Genomic DNA, 26,600 nt, shown 5'->3' on the forward strand with positions numbered 1-26,600 from the left:
AAGGCCCCAGCCGGACTGAGACTTGGGTTCTCAAGGTGCTCACGCTGGGGCTCAACACGACCAAAGCCTCCTCGACTGCTACTCCCTTTAATGGAAAGTCATCTCTTCTGCCAGTCACTCCAGCTCCTCAAAACTACTCAGCTGGAGCGACTGCTTGAATCTGCCCCACCCGAGCCATCCAAGAGTTGGCCAAACACTCATCCAGGGCTCTCCTACCAGCTGCATTCAACCTTCAACGAGCCAACTCTCGCTCGCGCTCTCACTTGCTCACGCACCGGTTTTCTCCTTCCTGCTGCCTTCTTCTTCCTTAACCTCCATTCCCATTCTTTCCTTTTTTCTCACCCCTTTCCGCCTCGCACTTCTACAATATATTACGGGAACGTGGATCCGGTGTGGCGATAAGCAGCACCCGGCTTCAATCACGGATGCGTCTTAGAAGTGCCACACTCCCTCTTTAAGACGCGAGTGTGGCGATTATCTATTTAAACCTGGCCTTTTTAATTTGAGCTGTGGACCCGCTATACCACAGATCCCGAGCTGTGTCGCCATGTGGTGGGTGCGCCAACGCACTGTATCAGTGCCCAACTTGACCTGACCTGATTATAAGCAACTACATTGAAGCGTAGTACTAAGTACTAAGAGAGTCATGGGGTGCTGCGGAGAGAGAACGGGCACAGTAGGAGTAATGATTGGGTGAGCCGTGTGGAGGGTGTAGTCAAGGCAGAATAACGTGGACACAACGGAAAACATCTCTCTATTAGAAACGAAAATCTTGAGACAAGACAAGACTATTACCAAGAGATTATTTTCAAGTCCCGTCCTCCTCTCCACCATTTCCGGTTCACGGCCATCCCCCATGGTCCTCTAACCTCTCATTCGTGTGAATACTTTTGTCAGACACAGTTCCTGCTCTCCCAGCTGTTATAAATTTTCACGTTTTCCTCACTTTAAGTTCCCAATTAAAGAAGACTTATTATGTCCAAATCTTATTGAAGAATTTTATCAACAGAAGAAATAAGTACACAGGCGATCCTGGCACTGAGAAACGATGAAATCAAACAAATTAATTGTAGATCAGTTACAAAGCAAAATTGGTTAAATGCGAATCAATAGACTATGCTGAAACAGTTGGTGGTGATGGTGTGGAAGATGAAAACATCAGCTTACACGTAGAATATCTACAACCGTTAACACCATCTGGTCTTCCACTGGCCAAATTACTGTAGAAAGAAAGATGAATCGTAATGTTATTGCGTAATTTATGTCTGAGTGATGGGCTATGCAATAGGACAAGATTAATTTTATTGAAAATTGGTCGAACAATTCTGACATGTAAAATTTTAACAGGCAACAAGAAAGGTAATGTAGTCCATCTTCACTAATGATATTAGACACCAAAGGAAATCTTGATACGTTTACAGTTTCCCGTTAGAATAGCTCTTACTATGACAATTAACAAATCACAGGGACAAACATTCAAAAAAGTCGGTTGATTTATTAGAGAGAAAGAAACGAAATTCATTCACAGGCAGTTATACGTTGCGTTGTCACGATGAAAGTCCAAACATGGAATTAAAATTCAATGCGATATTGACAAAAAGTTAATTAAAAAAATTGTTTTTACTGAAGTTTTACAGTAAAAGTGTAAGTTTAAAAAGTAACTGCGTGTTAATTTCAAAGTCAAACAGAACGAAAACGTGTAAAGCAACGAGTACCTTCTAACGCAACAGGAAACATAATTTTCTTCAATTTATTATGTTTTACTATTTTTTACTATGGTTAATTACTTGAGGTAGTTCTATTATGCATATGTAACAATTCCCATGAAAATAACAATCTGTTTAAATTGTACATCCGCTTCCCCATATGCGAGCGGCAGAGCCGTGAAGTGGCTAGCGTGTAGCACCCACCCGGGGATTGGCGAGCGAAGTGAGTAGGGAGGCGGAGTTTTTAATATATTAGTCAAGTCAAGTCGGGGAGCTTGCACTGGTACAGAGCATTGCCGCATCCCCCTACATGATGAAACAACTCGGGATACCAGTTGGCAACCCCCCCAGGCAGACACGCGGTTCAGTCCCACCCTTCGGAAATGACCATCTATCTGCCGCAGCCAGGTGTTACGTGGGCGACCCCTTGGCCTGGTACAGACACTCAGGTCCCCAACAATGATGATCTTACGAGCTGGATCACCCTCAGGGAAACACGCCACATGGCCGTAGTGCCGTAACTGACGCTCCCTCACAATGCAGGTCATGTGCCTCATTCGGGTCTCCATGAGCAACACAAAGTCAAACCAACGGGACCCAAGGATTTTCCGGAGAGACACAGTACCAAAGGAGTCCAATCTTAATCTCAGGTCACTGGATAGCATCCATGTCTCGCAGCCTTATAGCAAGACAGGAAGGACCAGGACTCTAAAGACTTTGTCCCTTTGTAGAGATATCAGGAGTGCCTCACACCCCTTTCCAGCGACCTTAATATACAGTGCATCCAGAAAGTATTCACAGCGCATCACTGTTTCCACATTTTGTTATGTTACAGCCTTATTCCAAAATGGATTAAATTAATTTTTTTCCTCAGAATTCTACACACAACACCCCATAATGACAACGTGAAAAAAGTTTACTTGAGGTTTTTGCAAATTTATTAAAAATAAAAAAAACTGAGAAATCCCATGTCCATAAGTATTCACAGCCTTTGCTCAATACTTTGTCGATGCCCCTTTGGCAGCAATTCCAGCCTCAAGTCTTGTTGAATATGATGCCACAAGCTGGGCACATCTATCCTTGGCCAGTTTGGCCAATTCCTCTTTGCAGCACCTCTCAAGCTCCATCAGGTTGGATGGGAAGCGTCGGTGCACAGCCATTTTAAGATCTCTCCAGAGATGTTCAATCGGATTCAAGTCTGGGCTCTGGCTGGGCCACTCAAGGACATTCACAGAGTTGTCCTGAAGCCACTCCTTTGATATCTTGGCTGTGTGCTTAGGGTCGTTGTCCTGCTGAAAGATGAACCGTCGCCCCAGTCTGAGGTCAAGAGCGCTCTGGAGCAGGTTTTCATCCAGGATGTCTCTGTACATTGCTGCAGTCATCTTTCCCTTTATCCTGACTAGTCTCCCAGTTCCTGCCGCTGAAAAACATTCCCACAGCATGATGCTGCCACCACCATGCTTCACTGTAGGGATGGTTTTGGCCTGGTGATGAGCGGTGCCTGGTTTCCTCCAAACGTGACTCCTGGCATTCACACCAAAGAGTTCAATCTTTGTCTCATCAGACCAGAGATTTTTCTTTCTCATGGTCTGAGAGTCCTTCAGGTGCATTTTGGCAAACTCCAGGCGGGCCATGTGTCTTTTACTAAGGAGTGGCTTCCGTCTGGCCACTCTACCATACAGGCCTGATCGGTAGATTGCTGCAGATATGGTTGTCCTTCTGGAAGGTTCTCCTCTCTCCACAGAGGACCTCTGGAGCTCTGACAGAGTGACCATCGGGTTCTTGGTCACCTCCCTGACTAAGGCCCTTCTCCCTTGATCGCTCAGTTTAGATGGTCGGCCAGCTCTAGGAAGAGTCCTGGTGGTTTCGAATTTCTTCCACTTACGGATGATGGAGGCCACTGTGCTCATTGGGACCTTCAAAGCATCAGAAATTTTTCTGTAACCTTCCCCAGATTTGTGCTTCGAGACAATCCTGTCTCGGAGGTCTACAGACAATTCCTTTGACTTCATGCTTGGTTTGTGCTCTGACATGAACTGTCAACTGTGGGACCTTATATAGACAGGTGTGTGCAGGGCCGGATTTTCCTAAAGGCTAACTAGGCTTCAGCCTAGGGCCTCAAGATCAAGAGGGGCCTACATTCAAATTGTTAGCAAAATTTTATTATCTCTCATGTAATTTACAAACTTAAAAATGGAAGGTGAAAGGGCCTCATAAGTGGAATAGCCTAGGGCCTCTTTTCATATAAATCCGGCCCTGAGTGTGTGCCTTTCCAAATCATGTCCAATCAACTGAATTTACCACAGGTGGACTCCAATGAAGCTGCAGAAACATCTCAAGGATGATCAGGGGAAACAGGATGCACCTGAGCTCAATTTCAAGCTTCACGGCAAAGGCTGTGAATACTTATGTACATGTGCTTTCTCAATTTTTTTATTTTTAATAAGTTTGCAAAAATCTCAAGTAAACTTTTTTCACGTTGTCATTATGGGGTGTTGTGTGTAGAATTCTCAGGAAAAAAATGAATTGAATCCATTTTGGAATAAGGCTGTAACATAACAAAATGTGGAAAAAGTGATGTGCTGTGAATACTTTCCGTATGCACTGTATGAGAGATTTTATATTGAATTACACTATATTTATTACTATTACACTATTATTATTTATTATTACTAATAATAAAAAACTTCTCATACAGTACATACCTGAAGTTTTAACAATAAGAAGAGAGAGAAAAAAGGTGTGGGGATTTACCCTGAATGTTATAAGACAAGGTAAAGCTACCAACGAGTAATCAATTAAGACTGAGTCCAAACAGAACAGAATGGGGAGGAGAGGTGCACAGCTTTTATTGGTGGTGTGAAGGAAATCGTGGGAAGTGGTGGAAGTGAGGTCATTAGGGAGCATGGTCTGAACAGGAATGCGGAGGTTGGTGCTGGTTTAGCTTGGATTTCCTTCTGTTGATCTGTAGAAGAGGGACAAAAGAGGTTAGTGCACTTTGTGAACCCCGAGCTGACATCTTATCCTCAGTTAAACCCTTTGACTGCCTCCTATGCACACGTGTGTGACTCAATGTAGACGAAAGTCACTTCTGGGGCCCCTCCAGGATTAGGGACCCTGGAGCTTCAGCTTCATTCGTTTCATAAGAGACATAGGAGACCCTGGCCTTCATCATTTAAATTCATTACAGTTACATTTATTTGCTTGGTTGATGCTTTTACCCAAAGTGACTTACAAGAGAGGTCAACAGAATTAAGTAACATCAATTTGGAGACTGTTTGGGAACAAGTGTGACAGGACAAGGTGACAAAATCAATTTCCACAAGTGAAACGCTCAAAACAAAATGTGAGTTAGAATTTCTAGATTTAAAAAACTGAACAACTAGTTAGAAATTCATCAAACAAATTGAGGTTGTCAGAGTGTCAAATGAAGGTGGGCTGCTCATTCCACCAGCCAGGAGCTACACTTGTAAAGAGTCTGGACTGAGATTTGACACCACATAGAGGTGGCATCACCAGTCACCGTTCATCAGCAGATCTGAGTGGTCGAGAAGGAGCAGAGGACCTCAGCAGTGTCTTCATACATACGACACACAGACCTACTGACTACTCTGTAGGCAAATATCACGGATTTGAACTTAATAAGAGCCACTACAGGAAGACAATGCAGGATCTGAAGAGAGGAGTGACATATGGTTGAACACCAGATGTGCCACTACATTTTGAACCTCATGCAGTGACTTGGTGACACAAGCTGGAGCTCCTGCCATTAGAGAGTTGTGGTAGTCCAGACACAAAAAGCCTGAATCAGTAGGTGTGCTGAATACTCCATCAGATATGCTTTTATCTTGCAGATGTTGCACAATGTGAATCAGCAAGACAGAGAGATGACATCTGGTCATTGATCACCACCCCAAGGGTGCGTAACAGCTTAGTTGGTGCTACCAATAATTGGTCAGAGTGTATAAGTCCAGCCATGACGAGACCAGAGCCTGGACATTAGAAGATCAGAACAGTCTAGACGAGGATCTGGTGGTTGACAGTGTCAATAGCAGAGAAGACATCTTGTAGGATGAGTACAGATGACAGACTGGTAGCTCTGGCCTATCTATCTATCTATCTATCTATCTATCTATCTATCTATCTATCTATCTATCTATCTATCTATCTATCTATCTGTCTGTCTGTCTGTCTGTCTGTCTGTCTGTCTGTCTGTCTGTCTGTCTGTCTGTCTGTCTGTCTATCTATCTATCTATCTATCTATCTATCTATCTATCAGAAGACATGTTGTAGTATGAGTACAGATGACAGACTGGTAGCTCTATCTATCTATCTATCTATCTATCTATCTATCTATCTATCTATCTATCTATCTATCTATCTATCTATCTATCTATCTATCTGTCTATCTATCTATCTGTCTGTCTGTCTGTCTGTCTGTCTGTCTGTCTGTCTGTCTGTCTGTCTGTCTGTCTGTCCATTATCCAACCCGCTATATCCTAACTACAAGGTCACGGGGGTCTGCTAGAGCCAATCCCAGCCAACACAGGGCACAAGGCAGGAAACAAATCCTGGGCAGTGCGCCAGCCCACCGCAGTCTATCTATCTAAATCTTTTAAATTCAATTTTGTCCCATCATCAAGCAACACTCAAGACCCCTGAATGACTAAGCAGAAACAGGATTTTAGGAATTTCTGAAAATGTTAAAAGTTAAATCTCACATTGACCCACCCGAGTATTCAGACCCTCTGCTTTGTCTCATGTGTATCCCACTCTATTGGTCATCACTGAGATGTTTCTGCACCTTGCTTGGGGGTCCACCTGTGGTCAATTAAAGATTCAATGCAAGATTCTTCTCATCATATTCAGAAGCAGGTACATAAAATGTTTGATTTATATTATAAAAATTTTTACAGGGTCGTTAATGTCCCATTTATAGAGCCAAGTGGAATTCCTCCTTGCATGAAGTAGTAAACTCATCGCCATTCTCCGGCACCATAATCAATGAGTACAACTTCCTCACCTCAAAGTGTCTCTCTTCTTTACCTTACAAGCCCCCGACTGTATTTACCACGCTGCTCATAACAGCACTCAGTGCTGCCGTTCAGTCAGCATGATGTGATTTCCTCACTTAGATGGTTGCTGTTTATTTCCTTAATACTTTAACTTTATTGCCAAGCAACGTAGTTGCTAGGGATTTGTCACAGTGCTACCTGCACAGCCACTGTCACAATGATGAAGCCACACAAAAACAGCAAAAGACAAAAATACAAGAAATGACATCACATCCCAAAATCTTGAGTTTAAATCAAAGGCCAAGACTACAGGAGTCTCGGGACACAAAGCATGTCGAGAATTATCGTGAGAAAAAAGGGAGCAGGAGAAGATTAGATGGAGAAGAATCGCAGTCAGAATGTTAGTGAAGGTTAAAATGGCCTGAGCAACAACATCAGCAAAGGTGAAGTGAAGTTGGAGTCACAGAATACCGAAAAGAGATGAAAACTGCAACACCAACACCTAACACTGAGGCCTGCGTGAACATAAAGTTTACTAGCACCAGTGAGAAGGAGCTTTTGATCTACCGAGGGACAGCTCGAAAATACAAACACATCCACAGTTATCGTCCCAAGCTTGATGGCGCGGTCACAATGATCACTACTAGGGCCATCGCATAAATAATGAAAATCAAGATGATAATAAAATAGAATATAGAAATAATAGAACATTCAAAACATAAGCAGATCTCCTCTTGTTTTGGAAACACAAAGGGAAAAAAATGTTTTCCTAACGTGGACAAGAGACAAAGGTGTCAAAAACAGGTCAAAACTAGGAAACTAAAGCAAGAACATAAATCAAAAGTCACAGTTGAAAGGCCCAAGTTGAGGATCAAAACCTGGAGATTCTAAAAATTCTTTACAAAAACCCAAGACACACAAAGTTCATTTTGGAATCTGTCAGCTCAGATAATGAAGTGATCTTGCTGAATGAGTTTTAATTCCAATGTGTGTTCAGACAGGGGTCACGATCTCCGAAGACTCATTAATAGAGAAGCCAGAGCAGCCCCCAAAACCACAGTACAAAACAGCACCAAACACACCTATTTAAGATGGTGGCAAAAATATTATATAAATAACAAAATTTTAAATGTAAAGTCTAACAACAGATGTGTGATCTGCAGTACTGAAAACCTCTCATCAAATTGTAAGATAACCGCAAAAGAATGAGGGAAACGTAGAAAAATTACAAATAAGAAGGTGAAGGAAACGCATCCGTCCTGCTAATGGTGGAGAGTTAGCAGTTTTAGAAAGACGTTGGACCGGAAGATTAAACTAGGAAGGTAAAGATAGTGCTGTCGCAACCAAACGGGAATCGAAAATCAAATATGTGTATTAGCTTTGATATTGAGAGTTTAACACACACATTATCTGATGTTACAGTACACAGCTGGCACACGGCTGTGGATTATTTATCACCGCCGTATGGAGCTCAGGACCGACACACGTTGGTAAACGCTGCTGACGCTCGTCGACACATGAAGTGTCGTTACATGGAAGACACATTTGTGAAGGTCACTAACAACACTCCGGTGTCTCTCTGGCTTCCTGGCAAGTGATTGGCTGAATTGTGGGAAAGCAACTCTGACATCTGTGAAGAGCAATCAGCTGAGGTGAACTTCAGTTGGTGGTTAAATTTATTGGTGGGGAACATCACTGATGTAGTCAACGCCTCGTTGTGACACTGGAGGGACTGAAAGAAGTTTAGAGAAATTCACAAGTGTAGGCGATACGCTCACAGGCTCATAACGTAAATATCGAAATGTTCAGTAAGTAAGTTTATTAAACATGTTCAGTAGTGGTAGTAGTGTTTGATTTATATTATTATCTTTATTATTTTACTTATTAGTAGCAGTAACAGGAGTAGTAATAGTAGTACTAGCATTAATAGTTGTATTTTATATTTATGTCTTTATTAGAAGTAGCAATAATAGTATTAATAGTATTAGTATTAGTAAAGGTATTTTAATTCATTATCTTTATTATTATTATTAAGAGTAGTAGTTGTTGTATTTGATATTATCTTTATTATTACAATTATTATTAGTAAAAGTAGACTTGGTAGTAGTCATAGTAGTAATTGTATTTAATATTATTATTAACAGTAGTAGTAGTTGTATTTTATCTTTATTGTTATTATTATTAGTAGTAGTAGAAGAAGTAATATTTGTATTTTATATTATTATCTTTATTATTATTATTTTTAGTAGTAGTGGTATTTTATGTTATTATCTTTATTATTAGCAGTAGCAGTCATAGACTTGACAGCAGTAGTAGTATAAGTAAAAGTTGTAGTAGTATTGTTATTTTATATTATTATTATTATTATTATTAGTGGCAGTAGCTGTCATTGGATTTTATATTATGATCTTTATTGTTATTATTATTACTATTATTATTATTAGCAGTAGCAGTAGTAGTTGTTGTATTTTATATTAAGATCTTTATTGTTATTATTATTATTACTATTATTATTCATAGTTGTAGTAGCAGTAGTAGTTGTTGTTGTATTTTAAATTATTATTATTAGCAGCAGTAGTAGTTGTGTTTTACATTATCTTTATTGTTATTATTATTAGTAATAGTAGTTGTTGTATTTTAAATTATTATTATTATTAGTAGTAGTAGTAGTAGTAGTAGTAGCAGTTGTTGTTGTTGTATTGTATATTAAGATCTTTATTATTATTATTATTACTATTATTATTCGTAGTTGTAGTATCAGTAGTAGTTGTTGTTGTATTTTAAATTATTATTATTAGCAGTAGTAGTAGTTGTGTTTTACATTATCTTTATTGTTATTATTATTAGTAATAGTAGTTGTTGTATTTTATATTATTATTATTATTAGTAGTAGTAGTAGTAATAGTAGCAGTTGTTGTTGTTGCATTTTTTATTATTATCTTTATTATTATTATGTTTTAGTAGTAGTACTGGTATTTTAGGTTATTATCTTTATTAATAGTAGAAGTAGTCATAGTCATGACAGCAGTAGTAATAGTAGTAAAGGTTGTAGTAGTGTTATTTTAGGTTATTATCATTATTATTATTATTAGTGCCAGCAGTAGTAGTTGTTGTTGTATTTTATATTATTATCTTTATTGTTATTATTAGTAGTAGAAGAAGTAGTAGTTATCCATCCATCCATTTTCCAACCCGCTGAATCCAAACACAGGGTCATGGGGGTCTGCTGGAGCCAATCCCAGCCAACACAGGGCACAAGGCAGGAACCAATCCCAGGCAGGGTGCCAACCCATCGCAGGTAGTAGTTATCATATTTTATATTATGATTATTGTTATTATTATTATTATTAGTAGTAGTAGTAGTAGACTTGGTAGTAGTAGTAAAGGGTGGTCCAGATATAACTATGCAACTTTTAATGCAATGCAATGCAATAATTGCATAGTTAGATCTAGACCATGCTATAGTAGTTGTTGTATTTTTTATTATTATCTTTATTATTGTTATTATGTTTTAATAGTAGTAGTGGTATTTTAGGTCATTATCTTTATTATTAGTAGTAGTAGTCATAGTCGTGACAGCAGTAGTAATAGTAGTAAAGGTTGTAGTAGTATTATTTTATGTTATTGTCATTATTATTATTATTAGTGCCAGTAGCAGTAGTTGTTGTTGTATTTTATATTATTATCTTTATTGTTATTATTATTAGTAGTAGAAGAAGTAGTAGTTATCATATTTTATATTATTATTATTAGTAGTAGTAGTAGTAGTAGTAGTAGTAGCAGTTGTTGTTGTTGTATTGTATATTAAGATCTTTATTATTATTATTATTACTATTATTATTCGTAGTTGTAGTATCAGTAGTAGTTGTTGTTGTATTTTAAATTATTATTATTAGCAGTAGTAGTAGTTGTGTTTTACATTATCTTTATTGTTATTATTATTAGTAATAGTAGTTGTTGTATTTTATATTATTATTATTATTAGTAGTAGTAGTAGTAATAGTAGCAGTTGTTGTTGTTGCATTTTTTATTATTATCTTTATTATTATTATGTTTTAGTAGTAGTACTGGTATTTTAGGTTATTATCTTTATTAATAGTAGAAGTAGTCATAGTCATGACAGCAGTAGTAATAGTAGTAAAGGTTGTAGTAGTATTATTTTAGGTTATTATCATTATTATTATTATTAGTGCCAGCAGTAGTAGTTGTTGTTGTATTTTATATTATTATCTTTATTGTTATTATTAGTAGTAGAAGAAGTAGCAGTTATCCATCCATCCATTTTCCAACCCGCTGAATCCAAACACAGGGTCATGGGGGTCTGCTGGAGCCAATCCCAGCCAACACAGGGCACAAGGCAGGAACCAATCCCAGGCAGGGTGCCAACCCATCGCAGGTAGTAGTTATCATATTTTATATTATGATTATTATTATTATTATTATTATTATTATTATTAGTAGTAGTAGTAGTAGTAGTAGTAGTAGACTTGGTAGTAGTAGTACAGGGTGGTCTAGATACAACTATGCAACTTTTAATGCAATGCAATGCAATAATTGCATAGTTAGATCTGGACCATGCTATAGTAGTTGTTGTATTTTTTATTATTATCTTTATTATTATTATTATGTTTTAGTGTAGTAGTGGTATTTTAGGTCATTATCTTTATTATTATTAGTAGTAGTCATAGTCGTGACAGCAGTAGTAATAGTAGTAAAGGTTGTAGTAGTATTATTTTATGTTATTGTCATTATTATTATTATTAGTGCCAGTAGTAGTAGTTGTTGTTGTATTTTATATTATTATCTTTATTGTTATTATTATTAGTAGTAGAAGAAGTAGTAGTTATCATATTTTATATTATTATTATTAGTAGTAGTAGTAGTAGTAGACTTGATAGTAGTAGTTATAATAATAATTGCATAGTTAGATCTGGACCACCCTATAGTAGTTGTTATATTTTATATTATTATCTTTATTGTTATTATTATTAGTAGTATAACATGCTTAGCTGCAGGTGGATGGTCTCTTTTGAAGTGCAGGTGGTCTTTCTGTAGGAGTTAACCTGCCATATTTAACGTCTAAGTCGCAGCCGACAGAGTTGTTGAAGTAAAGGAGTGATATACTTGTAGAGTTTCATATCAGAGAGACCTCGCTCATTTGAATTCTGTACATACAGCGAACTCTCGATTCTGTGGGAAGAAACACCACCGAGAACACCATTACAGTCGCCAGGATGTAATAAAAGAATGAATGAGAGTCTCAGCTGCACTGTATGTCACCAACACTCAGAGCTGGGATACGTTTTTATAAAGGAAAAAAAAACAAGCTGTGGCAATAATGTTCTTAATATAGGATTTGAATAAGAGTGTGTAATCGAAGAGAGCGCAAAGAGCAGACACTTCTTTAAAGCAGGAAAAGTAATAAAACCTGAAAACACACAGAGACTCAATCATTCAATCTGAGATCGGCACTGAGAAAGCATCTCAGTTTTACCACCATTTGGCTTTAAACGATTACATGTCCTCCATGTGTTTGTTTCATTAAGATGAGAATTTTTAAACTTTGTTTTGTTTTTTCACAATGCAATCTTGACATTTTTTGTGTCTTCACAACCCATTGCTTGACAACTGCCCTGATGATCCTCATAATTGGGGGACTCCCCGCTTCGAGAGTCGTCACTGGTCATCAGTGTTGGGGGGATGGAGGATGATTGTTGGACGTCAATTGTTCAATAAACCCGCTGCAACCTACCACGACCCTCCTTGCAAAGCATCCGCAACACGTTCCGGTAAAACGCAAAATGGATTGCAACCCACAAGCAAAGTTTAAGAACACCGGCATTAAGACAACAAATCAGATTATTAGAGATAATACATGGCGTGAATATGAATTAGTGTGTAATCTGCATAATGGGGGAAATGTAATCCGTGACAGTGGACAGTCTGACTAAGAGGAAACACATTAGCATGGGACCCTGTGGAACACATTTTAAATCTCAAAACTCGGTGATCAGGCTGGAAGTCAAACTTAAATGTTTTTTCTTAGGTGACTACGTTGATTTAATTAATTAGATTTGTTTAGATTAATATCAAGGGGAAATTCAGATAGGCATAGTGAAATCTTTACGTGTTCTACAACTCTGCGATAGTCAGTCTAGAGTGCTGGGCCAGGACCTTCATTTCAAGAGAGGCCCAAAAAAATCAATAAGCTTATTAAGAAGACAGGCAGAGTTACAAGAAGCCCACTGGACCCGCTGGAGGTGGCAGTGGAGGAGAGAAAGATGACGCATTTGATGGCCATTATGAACAATTCTAACATCCTCTCTGGGACCCACCAGCAAAATGGGGGCAAGAAACACCTCTGGGACTCCTTCATACCTACAAGCATATACATTTTTAATATTATATTATTGATATTATTAATATCAGTGGGACTGCTGTTTGATATTTAGCCAAGTCAGTGGTTTGTTTATTTCTTGTGTGTTTGAGGCATAGAGCTATTTTACTTTTGTTTGATATAATAGTTATCTATCTATCTATCTATCTATCTATCTATCTATCTATCTATCTATCTATCTATCTATCTATCTATCTATCTATCTATCTATCTATCTATCTATCTATCTATCTATCTATCTATCTATCTATCTATCTATCTATCTATTATATAGTGCCTTTCCAAAATCTTTTAAATTAATTTTTGTCTCCTCATCAAGCAACACTCGAGACCCCAGAATTACTAAGCAGAAACAGGATTTAAGGCATTTCTGAAAATGTTGTCTATCTACCTAGTGCCTTTCATATCTATCTCTCAGCCTAAGTAAACATAATGTGATGTAATGCAGCATAAAATAACATAGCGTAGCATTGCATAACTTATCATAACAGAACATAATGTAATTTAACATAACCGAGCCTATCTCAGCATAACATAATGGAACATGACATAAAATAATGTAATGTAATGTAACATATGTCACGCGTGTGTGCTTAGGGGACAGATGAGGTCTCTGGTAATGGTACTTCCCCACCTTTCCTGGGGTTGGCGCTGTGTCCTAATGCCTTTCTCTCTTCTTCCTCCCTCTGCAGTCCTTTTAATTGACAGCTAGAGCACCACTAATGTCACTTCCAGTGTCTGCCCTCCTGGACCCACCTTTTCTTACCTGAAGTCCTCAGAACCAGAAGACCTGTCATCTTAGATAAGTTCTCTTCTGATCCTATGTCTAAAACAACCTTTTTGCAATTTTTGCGTGTTTTTCTTATGCTTTTATTCAAACAATTATACCGGGTTACCAGGGTGGTATGCCAACTGTTTAGCATAGTCTTGTCCCTCTCTTACACATAAAATAACATAACTGAGCATTATATAATATAATAAAACATCATAACATAATATAATTAAGTATAACATATCTTAATAATTGTATATTTTATTTATATAGTGTCTTTACCATTTGGAACACAATGTAATTTATCTATTATATAGTGCCTTTCATAATCTATCTATCTATCTATCTATCTATCTATCTATCTATCTATCTATCTATCTATCTATCTATCTATCTATCTATCTATCTATCTATGATACAGTGCCTTTCACATCTATCTATCTATCTATCTATCTATCTATCTATCTATCTATCTATCTATCTATCTATCTATCTATCTATCTATCTATCTATCTATCTATCTATCTATCTATCTATCTATCTATCATACAGTGCCTTTCACATCTATCTATCTATCTATCTATCTATCTATCTATCTATCTATCTATCTATCTATCTATCTATCTATCTATCTATCTATCTATCTATCTATCTATCTATCTATCATACAGTGCCTTTCACATCTATCTATCTATCTATCTATCTATCTATCTATCTATCTATCTATCTATCTATCTATCTATCTATCTATCTATCTATCTATCTATCTATCTATCTATCTATCTATCTATCTATCTATCTATCTATCTATCTATCTATCTATCTATCTAAAAGTTCAAAAGTGAAATCTCACATTCACCCAGTTATCAGACCCTCTGCTTTGTCTCAGGTGTATTCCACTCTGTTGATCATTGCTGAGATGTTTCTGCACCTTGTTTGGGGTCCACTTGTGGTCAGTTCAAGATTCAATGCAAGATTCTCCTTATCATGTTCATGAGCAGGACACAAAATGTTTTATTTATATTATAAAAATGTTTAAATATTTATCTTTCATTTGTCCAGGCAGTGTGGTGTAGCTGTTAAGGCTCTGGACCTCAAATTGTGAGTGTTGTGGGCTCAAATCCCACTTCTGACACCTGTGTGGCCCTTAACAAGTCACTTGACCTGCCTGTGCTCTAATTGGGAAAGCCAAAAGAAATGTAACCAATTGTATTATAAATGTTGAAAGTCACATTGGATAAAGGTGTCAGCCAAATAAGTACATTTAAATTTATCTATTATATGGCGTGTTTCCTATCTATCTATCAATCTATCTTATAACTAAAATTGTTTGTGATTTGCCATCTACATACAATGCATATGTTTCTGTTATGTGCCATTTGGTATGGCATTTGTAAAATGTGTTAATGTGTGTGACGTCCCATCTGTTGGAATGACAAATACAATGCATGTGACTCAGTTATGTGCCATTTGGTATGGCATCACAAAAAATCAAACCCAGTGATCAGGCTGGAAGTGAGACTTAAATGTTTAATATTTAAGATTAAATGTTGGAATCAGAAATATAATACGTATGCCACTGTTATATACCATTTGGTACAGGATGTGTAAAAGCAGTGTTATGTTTGTGATGTGTTATCTATTGGAATGACAAAGGCAATACTGTACACGTGACTTGGTTATGTGCAATTTGGTATGTCATTTGTAAAAGCAGTGTTAATGTGTGTGATGTGCCATCTGTTGGAATGACAAATTCAATGCCCTTAATAGTTAAAAATGTTTGTGACATGCCATCGATGAAAATGACAAATGGAATACATTTCATAACTAAAACTGTTTATGATGTACCATCACAAAAAAGAGAAAACAACAATGATCAGGCTGAAAGTCAAACTTAATTTTTTTTAACATTTAACATTAAATGTTGTAATGAGAAATACAATGCCTGTGTCTGTTATATGCCATTTGGTATGGGATTCATAAAAAAAATGTGTTAATGTCTGTGATGTGCATTCTGTTGGAATGGAAACTGCAAAGCATTTTATTTCTACAAATGCTTGTTTATGTGCCATCTGTTGCAATACATTTCATTACTACAATTGTTTGTGCTGTACCATCACAAAAAATCACATCCAATGATCAGGCTCAAAGTCAAACTTAAATGTGTTTTTAACAAGTAACATTAAAAGTTGGAATGACAAATACAATGCCTATGTGTCTGTTATATACCATTTGGTATGGGATTTGTAAAAAAAGGTGTTAATGTTTGTGATGTGCCATCTGCTGGAATGAAAACTGCAATGCATTTTATTTCTATGAATGCCTATGATGTGATATCTGTTGGAATGATAAATGCAATGCATTTCATTACTGAAATTGTTTGTGATGTGTCATCTGTTGGAATGGAAACTGCAATGCATTTCATTAGTAAAATTGTTTGCGATATACCATCACAAAAAAATCAAACTCAGTGATCAGGCTGGAAGTCAAACTTAAATGTGTTTTTAACAAGTAACATTAAATGTTGGAATGACAAATACAATGCCTATGTGTCTGTTATATACCATTTGGTATGGGATTCGTAAAAAAGGTGTTAATGTTTGTGATGCACCATCTGTTGGAATGGAAACTGCAATTCATTTTATTTCTACAATTGCTTGTGATGTGCCATCTGTTGTAATGACAGAGGCAATACATTTCATTGTTTAAAAGGACACTCAGACAGACACACAGACACTTATACTTTTGTTATGGTGGATAAACCAGGAAATGCAGCTGAGGGTCATCCACTATTATTTGGAGTCAAGTAAAGTAGCCTTCCTTCTTTCCAGGTGGTCCACAATGTCACATGCAACATGCTCAGCCACTCCATCTTTTCCAGTTTGTTTATTCTCCCTTAAATTTATGTTTCTAAATTGTGGACGCTGTCCTGCCAGGCTCTTACACTTGTCAACATATCAGAAATGAGCCCCTCCGTGGTGCAGATCCAATTATGTAAAAAGAAAAAAATCCACACATGCAGATCTTCATAGACAGAAACATCGCTCTGCTCCCCCCCACCTACCCCCCCCAAAAACAATGGATGGCACTGCCAGTGGCCGGGTGATCTGGTCGAGTTTCCTCAACTGCAGCTGCCCACTTCTTTTTTTTTTTTCCTCTCCGAGCCGAGGTCCTGCTCCCCCGCAGACAGCTGCGTCCGTGATTTCCATTCCTCAAAGATGCAGTTTGCCAGACGCAATATTTTAATAAAAGCACATCCTAATTAGTTACGAGCCGTGCTGATCTGTCACTTTGATTGCCAGGAAAATCGTTTCTAATTACAGGTTGGGAAAGGGAAGCGGCCACTCTGATTGTGATGTTGTTCAGCGACGGGCCGCTCAGCAATGAGTCTTCCGAAAAAACTGTTATCACGGGCCAAATGAATGCGTCATTTAGTCATTAACACCGGTGACACTTTTTACTTAGAAGAAGCAAATTTACAGGATCTCATCAATCACGCACTTCTCTCTCTCTCTCTCTTCGGCTTTATTTATTTATTTTTTGAACAATGTCCTCCGCCGCCCTGGGAGAGACGGCCAGCATTCTGCTCTACTGCTTGGGCAGGAGAAAAGAAACATCGAGAAAAAACAGAAAAACGCAAAGGAAGGAGGCCGAAACGCTGGCACCAAATAGGTCGTGTCAGCAATAACAATGTAAAGAGATCAAGTGCAGTGGACAGACGTTGCTGGCTCATTACCTAAAGCAGGTATCTTAAGACGGATGGCTTTGCTTTAGCCGCTGTTTGCTGTGAAAGATGGACTTGAGCCGATCCCATTTTTCTTTGTATCCCAACCTGGAAAGAGAAAAAAAAAAAAAAAAAAAAAAAAAAAAAATATATATATATATATATATATATATATATATATATATATATATATATATATATATATATATATAAGATGGTGTTGCGGTGGTCTCTATGGCAACGGTCTAACAAATCTCAGGTGAGAACTAGAAAATTTGCTCGCCTTGAGTGCCTCTCACATATGTTTGACCCAAGGGGACAAGAAGGGACACCTCCTTCTGGGACACTCCTGTTTAGGGGCTGGAGGAGAGCCCCCTGCTGTCTTACTTGAAGGTAAAAAAAAGACTAAGGGGGCGACGCTGATTTGATATCAGACAACTAGCCATCAAAGAGAGCTTGCTGATACCAAATGAAACACGGAGGGAATATTTAGAGCAGGGGTGTCCAACTCCGTTGCTGGAGGGCCGCAGTGGCTGCAGGTTTTCATTCTAACCCTTTTCTTAATTAGTGACCTGTTTTTGCTGCTAATTAACGTCTTTTCAATTAATTTTAATTGATGGGACTTAGACCCCTTAGTTCAGGGGTCCCCAACTCCGGCCCTGGTGGTCCGCAGTGGCTGCAGGTTTTCATTCTAACCCTTTTCTTAATTAGTGAGCTTTTTTTGCTGCTAATTAACTTCTTTTTAAATTAATTTTAATTGACATAATTCAGATCCCTTAGTTCAGGGGTCTGCAGCTCTGGGCCTGGTGGTCCGCAGTAGCTGCAGGTTTTCATTCTAATCCTTTTCTTAATTAGTGACCTGTTTTTGCTGCTAATTAACTTCTTTTTAAATTAATTTTAATTGATGGGACTTAGACCCCTTAGTTCAGGGGTCCCCAACTCCGGCCCTGGTGGTCCGCAGTGGCTGCAGGTTTTCATTCTAACCCTTTTCTTAATTAGTGAGCTTTTTTTGCTGCTAATTAACTTCTTTTTAAATTAATTTTAATTGACATAATTCAGATCCCTTAGTTCAGGGGTCTGCAGCTCTGGGCCTGGTGGTCCGCAGTAGCTGCAGGTTTTCATTCTAATCCTTTTCTTAATTAGTGACCTGTTTTTGCTGCTAATTAACTTCTTTTCAATTAATTTTAATTGATGGGACTTTGACCCCTTAGTCCAGGGGTCCCCAACTCCGTCCCTGGTGGTCCACAGTGGTTGCAGGTTTTCATTCTAACCCTTTTCTTAATTAGAGACCTGTTTGATCTGATAATTAACGTTGTTTAAATTAATTTTAATTTATGTGACTCAGACCCCTTAGGCCTTACTTTTATACTTCACGTGACGCGACGTGTGCTCCAGCGGACGCTACTGCTACACAAGCATTGTACTGTTTATATTTGCGCGTGTACTTTATGTAAATCTGGAAGATTCCAACAGGTGGCAGTGCGAGATATCATCATGGCGAGCGCAGGTTTGGCTTCACTGTGTTGTGAATTGCCTGAAACATCTAATAAATTCCTGTTCCACGATATCTCTGAAAAGGATGTTTAATGATTAAATCCATCAGTCCGAGGATGCGCTCATTCCAGCAAGCATCAGGCACAAGACAGAAACAATCCTTGGATGGGGCGTCTGCTCATCGCAAGCTGAACACACACACACACACACTGGCGTCATTTCAGAGTCACCAAATCCCCAAACCTTCATGTCTTTGGAAGGAAACCGCAGCTCACGGTGGAAACCCACATGCAAACTCCAGGCAGGGAACACCAGGGACGTGACTCCATACTGAGAGACAGCAGTGCTACTGTGCCGCCCCCCACACGTGTAATTATTAACAGTATTCATTATTTAACGACTTTTCTGTAACGTACATACTTTAATGCATTTCATCATGAGAGTGATATCAGGTATAAATCTAAGGACTCTAAATGTGCAGAGAGCTGGAATATCATAAATGTGATGTGTTCTGTGTGGCGATCACTGCCTGCCGTGGCTGTCAGAGCCAGAATCACATAGCGATTAACAACTGGGTCGGTTTAAAGATGATGTTTACGATGCTCTAATTTAATGATAAAATAAACTACGAGGTTAAAGTGGACATTTCAAGATTAAAGCCGAAATTTCCACTTTAATCACACAATACACCTTTTCACCGTGTCCTTAATTTTTTTTGTCTGTGGCTCAAATACGCCGCAGTACGTTCTGATGCTGTTGTGAAGGTGCAAAAAAATAAAGGACGGCACAGAAGACGGTATGTGAGACTTTTAAAATGTATTGTGTCATTACGATGGGGAATATGCGACGCTTGAATATAAAAGCACCACAAATGCATTTGCATGTCGGTATTTTGCTTCAACCACATCGAACGATTCATCAAATATCGTAGCAGGCACAACGACCCTCAAAGCGGTTTTCTGTCACATGTAGATAGTAAACAGAGACTCTGACGTCACGTTCTGATTTTGATCGCACTGCGCCCCCCCCCCCCGACTTTTTGCTGGGACTGCAACTCGCGCACTCATCGTGTTAATTTCTGAGGACGTGTTCAGCGGTCGCATCATATGCACATTGGGAATGCGCGGCAGCCATGATGCGTGATCATACGCGTTCTTTAACGAGCAGCCAAACAATAATGAAACACAAAACACACGCCCAGCTTACCTGAAAATAAAGAAAGGTGAAGGTCTCAGTTATGTTGGTCTGCTCAGGTCACCAAAACATCTTGATGGTGGTCTTAGAAAAAAACTGAAAATCAACAGTCTGCTGTGGCAGAACGAGAGCAGCAACAAGTCCTGATATTCAATAACGGCGCAAATTAACAGCAAGAATTGTCTTCTCATTAAGAAACTGGTTGGAGTGAATGGTCTGGAGTTTGAAATCCCAGTTTAGCTGGTCATCTGTTGGCTCGTTTCACATCTCATTTCTGTTTGGCTGCCATTTAAGGAAGAAACGAATCAACTCTGAGGACTGAAACCTTAAAAACAGGGTAATTAAAATAAAGGGAAAAGGAGTTAATTAGTAATGAAAACTGATCACTCATTAGGAAAAGGGTTAGAATGAAAATTTGCGGCCCACCAGGCCCCCTGATTTAGAGCGAGGCTTGTTTTGGTATCCGCAGACTGATAAGAAAACCAAACTTTAGCCGTTCTTTTATCCTGTCCTGTTGATTTCCAATTGGTCACAAGCCCCTGAGGCCACGCCCCTAGAAATCCAGGGTCGTGCACCTAACAACGGGAACTCAAAATGGCGGCGATAAGCAACTGAAATGGCGTCCGAGACATTGAGAAACAAAACACGGAGTGTAAACCATCAAGAATTCTTGAATTTAACCCCCCCACCCCACACACATTCCAAGTGTTAGGTAATAGTGCATAACACCAAATCATGGCACTTGAGTTCAGATCTTTCAAAACCTACCTTACCTTACTGTAAGTGCCACACAGGACGGATGGGCATACCCAACCAGGAGAGGAGACCCCGAGTCGGAGGGCTGAGAGGGAGAAAGGTGCCTTACCCGAACGAGACTCCACAGGTGGACAGACAGACCTCCCAGCCAAAGCAGAGCCCCAGGCAGACGGACGAGCGTCCTGACTAGATATATTTGTAGTACCTTCCCCGACCGGGATAAAAGGGAAGGTCAGGGAAGGACTGTCCCTTGATGGCAGTGCCCATTCAGAAATCTGCAGGGAATGCTAGGAATTATAGTCCGGTTACGCAGCCCTGCTGGGGTCCTTGGGTGCCAGAAGAGGGCGCTGCAGGGAGATTACACTCCCTGATATTTGGGACTTCTGTATAAAACGGAAGTGCTATTGCAAACATTAACGCTGGAGTCTACATCGATTACTTAGATTTCAACTCATCTTAGATGGGTAGCACACCAAGTATTTGCCTTAACAAAAGTATAAAGTTCTGTGTGTCTGTCTGGATGCTATGTCTCTGTCATTCCAAAAAAGATGTTGCAAAGTAAACATTTTTAGTAATAAAATGCATTGCATTTGTTATTCCAACAGATGGCACATCACAAACATTAAAACAGCTTTTACGAATCCCATACCAAATGGCATATAAAACAGAGACATATTCATTGCATGGTGCTCTGCAAATGTTAACACTGAAGTCTACATCGATTAGTTAGATTTCAACTCATCTTAGACGGGTAGCACACCAAGTATTTGCCTTAACTAAAGGATAAGTGTCTCTGTGTCTGTCTGGATGCTATGTCTCTGTCATTCCAAAAAAGATGTTGCAAAGTAAACATTTTTAGTAATAAGATGCATTGCATTTGTTATTCCAACAGATGGCACATCACAAACATTAAAACAGCTTTTACGAATCCCATACCAAATGGCATATAAAACAGAGACATATTCATTGCATGGTGCTCTGCAAATGTTAATACTGAAGTCTACATCGATTAGTTAGATTTCAACTCATCTTAGACGGGTAGCACACCAAGTATTTGCCTTAACTAAAGGATAAGTGTCTGTGTGTCTGTCTGGATGCTATGTCTCTGTCATTCCAAAAAAGATGTTGCAAAGTAAACATTTTTAGTAATAAAATGCATTGCATTTGTTATTCCAACAGATGGCACATCACAAACATTAAAACAGCTTTTACGAATCCCATACCAAATGGCATATAAAACAGAGACATACTCATTGCATGGTGCTCTGCAAATGTTAACACTGAGGTCTGTGTTGATCACTTAGGTTTCAAAACCATCTTAGATGGGCAGCAGAGCTGGTATTCACCTTAATAAAAGGATAAGTGTCTGTGTGTCTGTCACTTTGTCCATCCAGTTTCTATGTCTCTTTCATTGCAAAAGATGTCACATTACAAATGTTTGCATTTGTCATTCCAACAGATGGTGCACCACAGACATTAACACTGCTTTTAAGAATCCCATACCAAATGGCTTATAAAAGAGACTCATGCATTGCGTGGTGCACTGCAAAGGCTAACCCTGAGGTCTACATCGTTTACTTAGATTTCAATCCGGTAGCAGAGCTAGCATCTAAATAAAATGGAAATGCCACAAATCCAATGTAAATGCTACCTTGGCAATGATGCCACTATAATAGCAATGGAAAATAGAGAGAAAATTGATACAAAAATTGAAACTAAAGCAAACATGTAAAATGAATCCACAATGCCTTCCTGGCACTTTTGCGAATGTCAGTCATGACATAGTGGCATAGTGTAGATGGCAGGATTTTCTAGCGGAGCTTCTACAGCCATGATGGGAAGCCCAGAATAAGCAGTTGCATTTTTCTGGCACTCAGCTGTATCATATCTGATACTGTTGATATCATTAGCCTCTTTTCCAATTAGTCTTAATCTTGCTTTTTAAACTCCGAGCTCAAGTTTTTAGTGCTTTTCCACTTGTTTCCTCAGCTGATCAATCAGGGACAAGGCAATCTTCGAGACTTGTTAAAAACTATCGATCAGGTCCTTCACGCTGAAATAAAACATATCCTTCAGTCGCTGTAACTCGCCGCGTGCCTCCGTCTTTCAAAGGAAGATCAATGCTCTCCGCTCCCCTTTTTCCGCTACCTCAGCCCTTCTCTATCTGTCCTATCTTGACATTTCTGCTGCTGCTGTTGCTGCTGCTACCTCCTGTTAGGATGCTGGACTTTGAATTTGTCACCTTTTCAATTTTGTTAGCATTTGCTTTCATTTCGGTTCTGAGCTTTCGATTCATTTGGATTGCTGTTATTATTTGGGGATTTGGATTGATGGAGAACTTATTCCTGTAACTATTTTGTAGCTGCCCATCATTTGTGCAAATGACATTAATTGAGGCTGCTGTGACGGGTGAAACAGACCAAGGTAACCCAGAATGCCAGGGGGACGGGGGCCGCTCTGTTTAACTGGCACGACAAAAAATAATAATAAAGAGAACTTGCCAATGGGACAATATAAGGTTGGATGTGCAGAGCCTGCCGACAAATCACAAAAGCAATTATGGGAGTTCTGCTTGTTTTTATGGTGTCTGGGGCGGAAGGGGTGGAGCCAGCTCAAGGTGCTGTGGGCGGGGCTACAGAGCGTCACACACGTGTGCACAGCAGGCAACTAGAAACAGATTGTTATTTTCATGGGAATTGTTACATATGCATAATAGAACTAACTATTTTACATTACAGTGAGTAATTAACCATATTAAAAAATATAAATTGAAAGAAAATTATGTTTCACGTTGCGTTAGAGGTATTTGTTGCTGTTGTGATGTGAAATTTTGCATACAAGTTGATAAATATTTTGTATGTCTTTATTTGTAACTTAGGCAAAGCAAATGTAATGTTAGTGTTACATTAGTGAGAAGCATTCATGTTTACCCCCTTTTAGGACTGAATCTCTTTGTAATTTTACGACAGGGTCGGGTGAACGGCCTCATACCAGTTTGTCTAATATTTCTCTGCTAAAGTCCCTCAGTCAACCCCCATAGGAAAGCCAGGCGGCCTACCTGCCGAGCTTCACCTTAACACCTGGTTTGGGGGGCAGGGAGGGTATTCTGTCCCCCCGTTGGTCTGAAGTATGGCTGTTTGGAACTGCCTTGTATCAGAAGCCTTTAAGTACCATGACGCCCTATTGGCTGTAGAGGTTGAAATGAAAACCTATAAATTTTCTTGCTTTACCTCCCTCTCTCTCTCTTACTAAACTGATGATGGAGCATCTCACACATCATGAACTGAAAAGGACAACACAATGAAGAGCACAGCTCGGCAGCCATATTGAGACAGGCATGCGGCCCGTTCTGAACAAAGCTGACCACCAATGAGGCCTTAACTGGAGACATTTTAAGTAACTAACAAGTCCGTGTGCTGCCTGGAAGTTCACATCACCATTTATCAGGAGGTATGGTTGCCGATATTCAAATGTACTTTGCATATTGTTATTATTTACAGCTGCGTAGCTGTTCCCTTCCTTCAACATATCCAAAACTTTTACCTTTTCGGCAATGGTTAGCATCTTCGGTTGGCGCTTGGACATGGCCCCTGAAGCAGTAGCAGGAGAAGATCGTTTTTGGAGACATAACGAAGGGCTTGACTACGCACAAAGATAAACACAAAAGAGCACAAAAGCTAACTCTTTACACAGTGAAACACGTTGATGCTGAATGAGCGAGACGAGATTTCCTGGTGGCACACACGTGTGCATGGGAGGCAGCTAAAGGGCTTGAGTAAGGGCAGTTCCGAGTCATGCCGGGATGTGGCAGAGTGCACTGACTCTTTTTCTCCCTTTCCTGTAGACCATTCACGGGAGATTCCACCTGGCCCTCTTGACATCACTTCTGGGACCGAGCCTATGGAAGAGGAGGCCTTGCTGGCTCCGGCCCTTGTGATGTCACGTCCGGGCTCGAACCAATGGCTGAAGACTTTCATGAGCCAGACCCCTATGATCTCACTTCCTGTCTTCCCCTTTAAAAGTCTCCACCTTTTCCCTATTCCCTCAGTTCTATTTTGGACTCGGTTTTGTGCACAGCAGTGCTGTATCTACTTGTTCGACTTTGCAGCCAGGAAATCAATTATACGGGTGGCTGCCCCAAACCTTTCCATGACTCTGATTCAAGTTTGTGACACTGGCTAACGCAAAGGAGAACTGAATGCTGCTCTCCGTCGCTGAGCCAATCAGCACCAAGGAACTTAACCGCGTGCTCTGATTGGGTAGCTTCTCAGCCATCCGCCAATAACGTCCCTTGTGTGAAATCAACTGGGCAAACCAACTGAGGAAGTATGTACCAGAAATAAAAAGACCCATTGTCCGCAGAAATCCGTGAACCAGCGAAAAATCTGTGATATATATTTAGATATGCTTACATATAAAATCTGTGATATAGTGAAGCCGCGAAAGTCGAAGCGCGGTATAGCGAGGGATTACTGTATATAACAAGGTGCATGTGAGTCAAATGTGCAAACATGTGCAACACTGCAGAACAGAACACATATGTCAGATATCAGTCTGGGCCATGAGTGTTCAGGAGTCTGACTGCTTGGGGGAAGAAACTGTTACACATTCTGGTGGTGAGGGCCCAAATGCTTTGGTATCTTTTTCCCAATGGCAGGAGTGTAAACAGTGAATGTGAGGGGTGTGTTGGATCATTCACAATGCTGGTGGCTTTGCAAAGGCAGCGTGTGGTGTAAATGTCCATGATGGAGGGAAGAGAGACACCAATGATCTTCTCAGCTGTCTTCACTATCTGTTGTAGGGCTTTGCGATCCCTGACTGTGCAATTTTCAAGCCAGACAGTGATGCAGTTGCTCAGGATGCTCTCTATGGTTCCTCTGTAAAATGTTGTTAGAGTAGCTGGTGGAAGATGGGCTTTCCTCAGCCTATGCAAGAAGTAGAGGCACTGCTGGGCTTTCTTGGCTAAAGAGCTGGTGTTGTGGGACCAGGTGAGGTTCTCTGCCAGGTGGACACCCAGGAATTTGGTGCTATTGACGACCTGCACAGTTGAGCCGTCAATGTTCAGTGGCAGATGGTCACTCTTAGTCTTCCTAAAGTCAACAATCATCTCCTTATTGGCTTACACCAGTCCGTTAACCGCTGCACCTCCTCTCTGTATGCTGACTCATTGTTGTTGCTGATGAGACAACAACAACAACAACAACATTTATTTCTATAGCACATTTTCATACAAAAAGTAGCTCAAAGTGCTTTACATAATGAAGAGAAGAAAAATAAAAGACAAAATAAGAAATTAAAATAAGACAACATTAGTTAACATAGAAAGGAGTAAGGTCCGATGGCCAGGGTGGACAGAAAAAACAAAAAAAAAAACTCCAGAAGGCTGGAGAAAAAAATAAAATCTGTAGGGGTTCCAGGCCACGAGACCACCCAGTCCCCTCTGGGCATTCTACCTAACATAAATGAAATAGTCCTCTTTGTAGTTCGGGCTTTTCACGGAGTCACTTGATGCTGATGGTCATACAGACTTCTGGCTTTTAAT

The sequence above is a fragment of the Erpetoichthys calabaricus genome, chromosome 12, assembly GCF_900747795.2.
Source record: "Erpetoichthys calabaricus chromosome 12, fErpCal1.3, whole genome shotgun sequence".
NCBI lineage: Eukaryota > Metazoa > Chordata > Cladistia > Polypteriformes > Polypteridae > Erpetoichthys > Erpetoichthys calabaricus.